Source organism: Pinus tabuliformis, chromosome X (assembly GCF_031772625.1).
Source record: "Pinus tabuliformis cultivar Carrire ecotype Pingquan chromosome X, CPIR1, whole genome shotgun sequence".
NCBI lineage: Eukaryota > Viridiplantae > Streptophyta > Pinopsida > Pinales > Pinaceae > Pinus > Pinus tabuliformis.
The window spans coordinates 1,115,564,961-1,115,574,201 of record NC_142308.1 but is presented as its reverse complement, the minus strand read 5'-3'; the positions used below and the strand labels follow the sequence as shown (position 1 = coordinate 1,115,574,201).

The following is a 9,241-nucleotide window of genomic DNA, read 5'->3' as shown; positions in this document are numbered from 1 at the left end:
ATATCTATGATGGTTTACATATCACACAACATCAGTTTCCCAATTTTACTTAATGTCTTCAATCTCTTATGTGTTTTCAATGGCCTAGGTTCAATGTCCTAAGATCCTTAAGCATTTAAGGTATCATAAGAATCCTCAACATTGTAAGTGTTAAATGAGTGTCATATGTGATCATGTGATGAATAATGAATTGTTGGGTTTGGACAAAGATATCTGTCACAGTAACTTGTTATAAAGGTCACGTCTCTATTCATATACTATATTATTTGTGATCTAATCAAGATGATTTTCAAAGTGGGTTTTTCTTGATGTGATAGAGCTTCCCACTCTAAACCTTTGTGTTGATGTGACAATTGTATGCTCTATTAGTGTTATGCTTTTTATTTTAATGCTACCACATTAGGAATTTCTTATGATAATGAATAAACAATGAGAACGTTAGTATCTTAATAAAATTACCATTTATTGATTAAAAATATGGTTATATTTATGTTAAGTGATGTCCTTAGAGTTTAAATATATGTGCATTGAGCTATTACTAAGAGTACAATGAGAAATCATTATCACTATCACGAACATGATATTTTCCTACCCACTTTTAGTTAAATAATTCAATTTTAAATATTAAATTAAAATTCTTCGCATAAATAATAATAATAATAATAATAATAATAATAATAAATTAATTGCAAAAAAAATCATAAAAGAAAAATAAAAAATTATTAATATCTTTAAAATTGAAAATAAATATGTTGTTCTAAATGTTTTGTAATATTAATGCAAAACTCTTCCTCCTTAAGATCCACTCTAACATTATTTGCATTATTTGTAGTAGGTCATTTATAGTGTATTAAGGGAATTGTGATTTTAATCCAAAAACCAATATTTTTTATATTTAAATATGAGTTATATATTTGTTTTAACTTGTATTATTATTTTTATATAGTTTCATGTATATTGTTCATGATACCATGTTTATGAGGTTTTTCTTATAATTCTTTAAACTTGAACATTTCTACCAAAAGAAAAAATAAATGCCGACAATTACAAGGTTTTCATGGTTTTGTAGTTTTCACAAGTACAAGGTTTTCTTGGGTTTTGTAGATTTTATTTCATACTACTCATGATTATATTTTCCGTTTCACTTCAATGTCACATCATATATGTGTACACATATTTTCTAAGTTTGTTAAAAGATTTTAACATAATTTATAATATGATTAAATTTATGTTTAATAGAATAACAATTTGTTGAGTCAATAGTGTAAATAATTTTGCAGTTGTCTATAACGCGACTTTTTGAAAGCTTTTCCGGCGGGTTTTTCCGGTCGAAATCCGGTAGGAATTTATTGGAATCGCAAGTTTGATAGCTAGTTTCTGCACAATGAAAGCGTCACAGGGGTTTTCGAGGGTGCTGAATCCAAATATGCAGTTAAAAAACCATTTTAACTGCAAGAAATCAAGATTTAACCTCAATTTCTTCCGCTGGATTCCGTCACCGGAATATCCAAAAAGTCGCATTATAGACAACTCCAAATACATTTTTATATAAAAAATAAAAATATATATCACATTTTGAATTTTATATATATTAACTTTTCAAGTGTACATTTTAGTTTTAGTTTTTTATTTCAAATCTTACTTGAACTACTTTGTGAGTGGTTTTCTCTCATCAACAATCTTACACATAATAAATTTCTACTTTATTAAAGTAATTTCACTTCAAGTAATTTCACAATATGTTCACAAATTCACTCCTATGTTATCTAATTCTAAATGTTGAAAGTGCCATTAATTGAAACTCCAAGAGAATAAATTAGAAAATAATTATACTCTGAGTATAAAGATAAATCATATTCATTAAAATGTTTTAACATATATTTATAAATACAAACAAGGCTAAGTGATATTTATTCTCCAATACTATTAAATTATTAGTAATTAATTAAATAAGTAATTATTAATTATTATACTATTTTTTTTCAAATTTTAGTAATAAATATTGTTCTTGCTTGTAATATTTTGTTATTTATGATATGTTTTGCGAATACATTATTTTCTAAATTCACTGTATTATTTTGTGGATTTTTCATAGTAACTTTATAAACTTACAAGTTTTCTCACTTATTTATCTCCACACATAAAATTTAACTCCAAATGTTAGATGAATAATTATCAAAACTTCAAAAAAATAAACTGTAAATAAATTGAGTTATAATCATGTTGACTCTTTAACATATATTTATGGATACAAAACAAGTCATATTATCTTCATACACTATATAACCACAAATGACCAGTTAAATAAGTAATTGTCAATTAGTATAACACTTTTTCAAATTAGCTTGAACATCTACTCAAGAATATAAAACAAATCTTAAAAATATTTATCATCATACATGTTAAATAAAAATTGATTAATTGAATAAGTAACTATTAATTATTATAACACTTTTATAAAACAAATCTTACAAATATCTACCATCATACATGTTAAATAAAAAATGATTAATTGAATAAGTAACTATTAATTATTATAACACTTATTTTAAATTTCATTAATGAAAATGATTATTTCATATGATATTTATTTTATTAATATATTTTATTGTTTTTCAGTTTATTATTTTTAAAAAATTATCTTATTATTTTTTAAACACTTCACATAAATATAAAAGCATAATTTTTTCGAAGATTTAATAATTAATACTTTTATATATATATATATATATAATTATGAGGGTTAATTTAATTAGTTGTGTTAAAGCATTTCTTTAATAAGAAATAATGAGGTCAATTCTGCTTGTAGCCTTAAATCTTCTACCAAATATAATAATTAATAATTTGTAACTTCTATAATTAATATTACATATAAAACTCCGTCAATTTTCAATCAATTTTATTTGTTTATAATTAAAATTTGTATATATATCTTTGATGAAGAGTATAGATATTAACAGAAAAAAGAAGAAAAAAAAAATCATTAATAATTACCCTAACAAAACAATTAATAATTACTAATTACTCATCATAAATAGAATCCATAACCAACTTATCATTTCATTAATTATATAAACCCAAGTACAATACACTTATATTCAATGGACACTTGGATTTGACTCAACTCAGTGAGTTCAAATCTGTGGCATAGTACCACTTAAACCGGACTCTTGCCAAAAGAGCATTGAGCCAGAAAGCAGATGAATACACAAGAATACCATTATCATAAGTGAATGCAGAGGAATACACCAGAATTCCATTCTCATCCTTAGATTGAGAATCATATTCTAGTGGATACTCGCCTAAAAGATAACTTCCAGTGGCCCACTTTACCCAAACTAGTACTTGTAAAGCACCATATATCCATCTACCAAAACATTTTGGGCCCAAAATTCCTTATAACAAGCTACCACATAAAATACATATCAATTCCAAAGCCATCACCGCGCGAACCAGAACTTTTGGACGCAGCAAAGTCTTCTTCAAACCCCAAAACTGGAGTATTAAATCCCGAACCTTAAGACGACCCCAAAACTGGAGTATGGGATGAAGGCAAACCTTAAGACGACCCCAAAACTGGAGTATCAAATCCTGAACCTTAAGACGACCCCAAAACTGGAGTATGGGATGAAGGCAAACCTTAAGACGACCCCAAAACTGGAGTATGGGATGAAAGCAAACCAGGAGAGGAAGGCAAAACTGGAGCATCGGCTGAAACGAAACCTTAACACGACGCCAAACATTAATTATTGGAGCAAACAAACCCTTACCTGCTGTTGCTTCTTGGGAAACAGTGGATGTTGGCTCTTTGGGTTCATCGACCTTAACGGTTGGGTTACTCAAATACAAATGTAAGCAGTCCATGCCCAAAGCAATACCAATGCCTACCAATATGGCAACAATAACACTGTATTTGGAAGGCGGTTCAGAGCCCATATCGTACCATTTTCCAATGTTTGTAGGTTGCAGAGAAACAAAGAGCACCCAAAATATGGAGCAAAAGAGGTTGAAAGATCCTACTATATAGGACAAGGTTCTAACTCGCAAACGAGTACCTCTAAAGTTCAACACGCGGCACTCGTAGTTGTTTTGGGCCATACCATTTGTTAGAAAAGCACCGGCGGCAAACCCACTTCCCTTACTATCTACCACATAATCTTTAATTGCTCTTCTTGCCACAAGAGAGCTGGAGAAGCCATCGACCCTGAACCAAACAGTGAGTAGAAGGTTGAGTGCGATCTCTGTTAACCTTGGCACTATTAAAGACGCAGTGCTGTAAGCACGGTCAGATTCTCCCGTAGCTCCGAAAGATCTGTTCAGCAGCTTTGTCCAGTAATCATAGCCTGATGGAGAAAGGGGAATGCAGATGCAAGGATGCTCCTTTTCCATGGCTCCCTTGGAAACATACTCAAATATTTCATCCACTGCCTGCTTTTCTTTCTTCCTTTCTTCCTTCCACCCATGGCAACCATTTTCTAGGCAGTCTGGAGATGGCAGTAAGCATAGGGAATCAGATAGTCGTTTAAGACTTCCGGGCATCCGTTGATCAAGCACCTTTACGATGTCTTGCACATTCCAGAATACAATGCATTTGCATTCAGATCCACCATCCTGAAGCTTGCAATTACAGATCCCAGGAAGGAGTTCAGCAGATTGAGATTTTAAAGGAAAACATTGAAGTAGAATAGAGTCCACCTTATAGGCATTGCAGATATACTTCATAAATTGTTTCATCGATGAATTGGGCGGGTTGTATGACAGCATTACCACAGAAGCCTTTGCAAATCGATTTTCTGGTTCTGGACTTTGCGCGCAGGTAGTCAGTCCGAACCCGGCATTTATCGGGTACAGTTCGGGGCCTCTCAGGGTTGCCAGAACATCCCTGGCGCCCAGCTCCAGGTCGAGTCTTCCCCTTAACAAGCTCGTAACAAATACCAAAAAATTTTCCCACTATAGCGAATCCCAGATCGGGAAAATTAGCGGACCCCGTTACAGCCTCACCCAACTCGGACTGCGCGACAGCAAGATTGCATAGCCATCCCAAGCAGCTAAAGAAATGAATAATGAACAAGCGCAGTATGTATTGCCTTCCTGAGACACCCATCTCAAAATTCAACGAACGATGAAGTTTTCCAAACCTCTGATAAACAAGAAATTTGAGTTCGTCCGCTTATGGCATATTCAAATTTGAATTTCATTACCCCGCGCATAATTTAAAAACTTGAGCGTATACAATCATGTATGCTCCATTCCATAACCTATCAAAGCATGGCGTACTATCAACGCAATTTCTGGGATCCATCATGGATGCATAAGTCATGGTCGATGAATGCGAATACATACAGAGACATCGATCGGAATCTGTTCGTCGGGAAAGGATGCACACGGGTTGACAGTCAGAACCCGTCTCCCAAGACTGTCCTTAGACTCTGTTAAGAGAGCATTTACTATGCTATAGTCTCTCAAATAGCAATTGCCCATCCACACTCACGATGACCTCCACACATTAAAGTAAAATAAGATTTGTAAGTACTCCATTGATTTGTTATTATCTTATTAGGTATGTATTATTTAATGAATCTGAGTAAACGATTTGACCTTCTCAAATAATGGATTGTTGTGCCTTGTGCCTTGAGATAAGGTCGACAGAATTAGACAGGACTTTCATGAATGGGTCGGTAGAGTCTTAAAGTGCAGCGGCTTAGGGGAAGGGAGAAGGCCCCATCTCTCAGGGAGTCAAGCGCATCAGCGTGTACGCCTTCAGTGTGGAGAATTTTAAGCGATCGGAGGAAGAAGTGGCCACACTGATGAATCTAATGTTGGAGAAACTGGAAGCCTTGATAGAGAAGGGAAGTATGGTTCGACAATATTGAATTCCGGTGCAGATACTCGGAGAGCTAAACCTTCTCTCCCTGGGCGCGTGAGGAGAGCGACAGAGGAAGCCATGGCTGTAACCAAAGAAAACAACAGAGTCGTTCTGAAAATTTGCGCTCCAAACACTTCTACTTGCGAAATTTTCAGAGCCGTGGAAGACGTCTGTGATGAAGTCATAACTGCAAAGAAACTTCAAGTTACTGAAAAATTGCCAATTTTCTAATAATTGTGAGGGCGCGGCCTCTGAAGAAATTCATGAGCTTGAGTCATTAATTACAGCAGAGGAGATTGAGCGCCATCTGTACACGGAAAACTGTCAAGAACCCCAACTGTTGATCAGGACATCTGGGGAGATAAGGTTGAGAAATTTTCTGTTGTGGCAATATTCCTTCTCGTTGCTGTATGTGACACCCATTATGTGGCCTGAGTTCAGATTCTGTCATTTGTTGAGGGCCATTGTGGAATATCAAAAAGCCTATCCTTTGCTCCAGGAAAAGAAAAGGCAGCTAAAATGGCTGAGAACAAGTGCTGCATAATTATGCTTCATTAGTTCTCGTGTTCTTCCAACTAGAGCAGTGGATGATTTGCAGGCTCATAGTACATAATCTATTATCAACTAAACTGCAGTAAATATGCAATATCTCTTCTTTTGTTAATTAAGCTTCAAGGAATATGCTATGTTCGATGTTTTTCTTCATTTTACCTCGAATTGTTTGTGCCATGATGGCAGGAAGCAGGAATAGTTGAGGTGGGCCGTAATACCAAAATTGGTAGGAATTAATCAATTCCCAAAAGCGTAGTTTAATAGCTGAATTTTTTCTTGGATAATGTTGGTTTTTTTTGGGGTAGATTTAGTTTTTTGGTTAAATCTAGTGGGAATTAAAAAAAACAAAAACAAACCAACAAGGTCTAAGTGCTTTAGGTTTTTTTTGATGATGTTGAATTTATTTTTAGAATTAAAATTGTGACTGAAACACTAAAAATTTATGAATTTGTAATCCAAAAATTGTGGAGGCATTGTCACCTTGGTAAACAAAGCCATTTCCAAATCTTTAAGTGGGTCATTAGTTCCATGTTTCCAGAGCGGCTGTTAATTCACCTGATTGATTATCTGTAGATGTTAAGTTAGTACAACACCCCAACTTATTATACCAAGTTGAGGTTTCCATTATACCAAAAAGTGCACTAATTAATAAATTTTCAAACCCTAGGGAAGTTAATTCCATATTCCTAGGAGGGTGGTTAGTCCAAGTGATCTATTCCAATGATACAACAATTAGTGAAGGCTGAGATTCAAATTTGAGGGGTGGTGGTTAGTCCACATGATGTATTCCAATGACACAACAATTAGTGAAGGCTGAGATTCAAATCTCAGGACATCATTGTCTACTAAATTGAGTAGTCTATGTTTTTGCAAACATTTCTCTTTAGTAGATTTTTCTATCAACTAGAAAATTTAGCCACAAATCCAAGAACATTTCGATTTAGGATGTTAAGCATAGTGGAATAATCCAATGATAACTTTAATATTTTTCTTTTTAATTTTGTTCATTAAATTTAGTATTATGATAACTTTAATTTTGCTAAATAAATTTAGTATTATTCTCATATAAAGAAAAATAAAAACATAATAAACCAATTAGTAACTTATTACATACTTGCAGCTTTACAAATACCTTAATCTTGAATAAGATCTTCAAATACTAACAACAACAACAAAAAGAGGAAGTCGCCAATTCCTTCTTGATAGATGTGAAATTTTGATCCCCAAATACTAACAACAACAACTAAAAATTCCAGCAGAAGTGACCAATTCCTTGTTGATTAATGTGGAATTCTGATCCTAACATCATAATTTACCACACTAGATCAATTGCTTGAATTTGGAAGCACATGACTAAGTGACAAAGCCATAAAATTGGTTGACCATGATTATGTGGGGTTAATCTAATCAAATACATATATTTGAAGTGAAATATTGATTCGAATTTATCTAAACAAACCAGCATTGGAATAGTTAATAGATACTTAAATTAAGGTTCACATATGAATAACATAAATACAAATTCATAAATATTTATTGCTAATTTAAGTAGTGTTTTAAAGTTTTTCTCTCCTTACTAATTTTGTTTAAATTTTTCTAAAGTTTTTTGGAATAGTAAATTTTCCCTATCTAATTTGTAATTGAAATACTTAAAGATTTTCCAAAAATACTTAATTATTTATACACTTTAAATAATTAAAATTTTCAACATTATTAAAATTATATAATCATGTTTTTGGAAATAACAAAAACTAAACCAAACTCTATATATTTATAATTAAAAAATATTATATTTTAGATAAACCCTTATTATATTTTAGATAAATTCTTGAACATAGGCATTATTTGGATAATGTATCATGCTCAACTTATATTTCAGAATAGAATGTACATAAATGAGGTAAAAAAGACTAGTGTTCATATTCAATTCCAACATATTCTTAGGATGACTTTGATAACCATAAAGTAAAATATATAACCATCGGATAACCATGTTTAGAGTCGTACAAATTAGCTTTAGGGAAATAAATTTAGAAATGTTCAAAATGCATCATGAATGTACCTTTATATATTTATAAGTTATAACAATGTTCATTTTCATGGATAGTGTTTTTTTAATTTATAATTAGAGAACAATATTCATTTAAAGCAGAGTATCATGTTATTTTATCTAACGTCTTATTCAAGAAGTCTGTACTAGGATGATGGGGGCGATGTATTGTGGCGAGGTCATGAATGATGTTATTTTTGGTGTTGTTTAATTATTATATAGTATTAAATTTATAAAAAAATCCAATTCAAAATTATAATTCTTTATATCAAAATTTGAATAAATTTAAAAAAAACAACGGCCTACCTTAACTGGGTAGTGATAAAGATATGTGTGAGTTTTCTCTTCTCGTGTCTTTCTTTCACTATACTTGATAGCCCCATTTCCCTTTCCATTCAAGCAATACATAATTAAAAAAAAATGGGGACCCTTTTATGTTTTTCACCCTGATTTGTTTATGCATAATAGTATGGATTAAGCTTTGATGTCCTTGATTTCATGTTAAATTTTGTAGTTTATATCTATACAAAATCTCTTCCACAGGTTTTTCCGTTTATTTAAATTTAAACAAAAGTCCAAGGATGCCTCGATACAGGAGGTGCAAAATCATTATTGGACATCGAAATAGAAAACTGCTCCTTCGTGACTCTTTCCATCTAGTGATATTATCCAGAAAATTTAGTGAAGTGTCCAAAGACGCTCAGACCCAGGGTTGGGAAAATCCTTAATTTTTCTAACGCATGTGGTATTTCTTTCATTCTTGAAAAAATAAA

The 9,241-nt window shown here is 32.2% G+C and overlaps 2 pseudogenes; one reads left to right on the top strand and one right to left on the bottom strand.

The window, feature by feature from the left end:
• Positions 1-3,380: 3,380 nt before the first annotated feature.
• LOC149143722 (uncharacterized) lies at positions 3,381-5,126 on the bottom strand (annotated as a pseudogene).
• A 142-nt stretch (positions 5,127-5,268) lies between these two features.
• LOC149143721 (dehydrodolichyl diphosphate synthase CPT3-like) lies at positions 5,269-6,410 on the top strand (annotated as a pseudogene).
• The last annotated feature ends 2,831 nt before the right edge of the window (positions 6,411-9,241 follow it).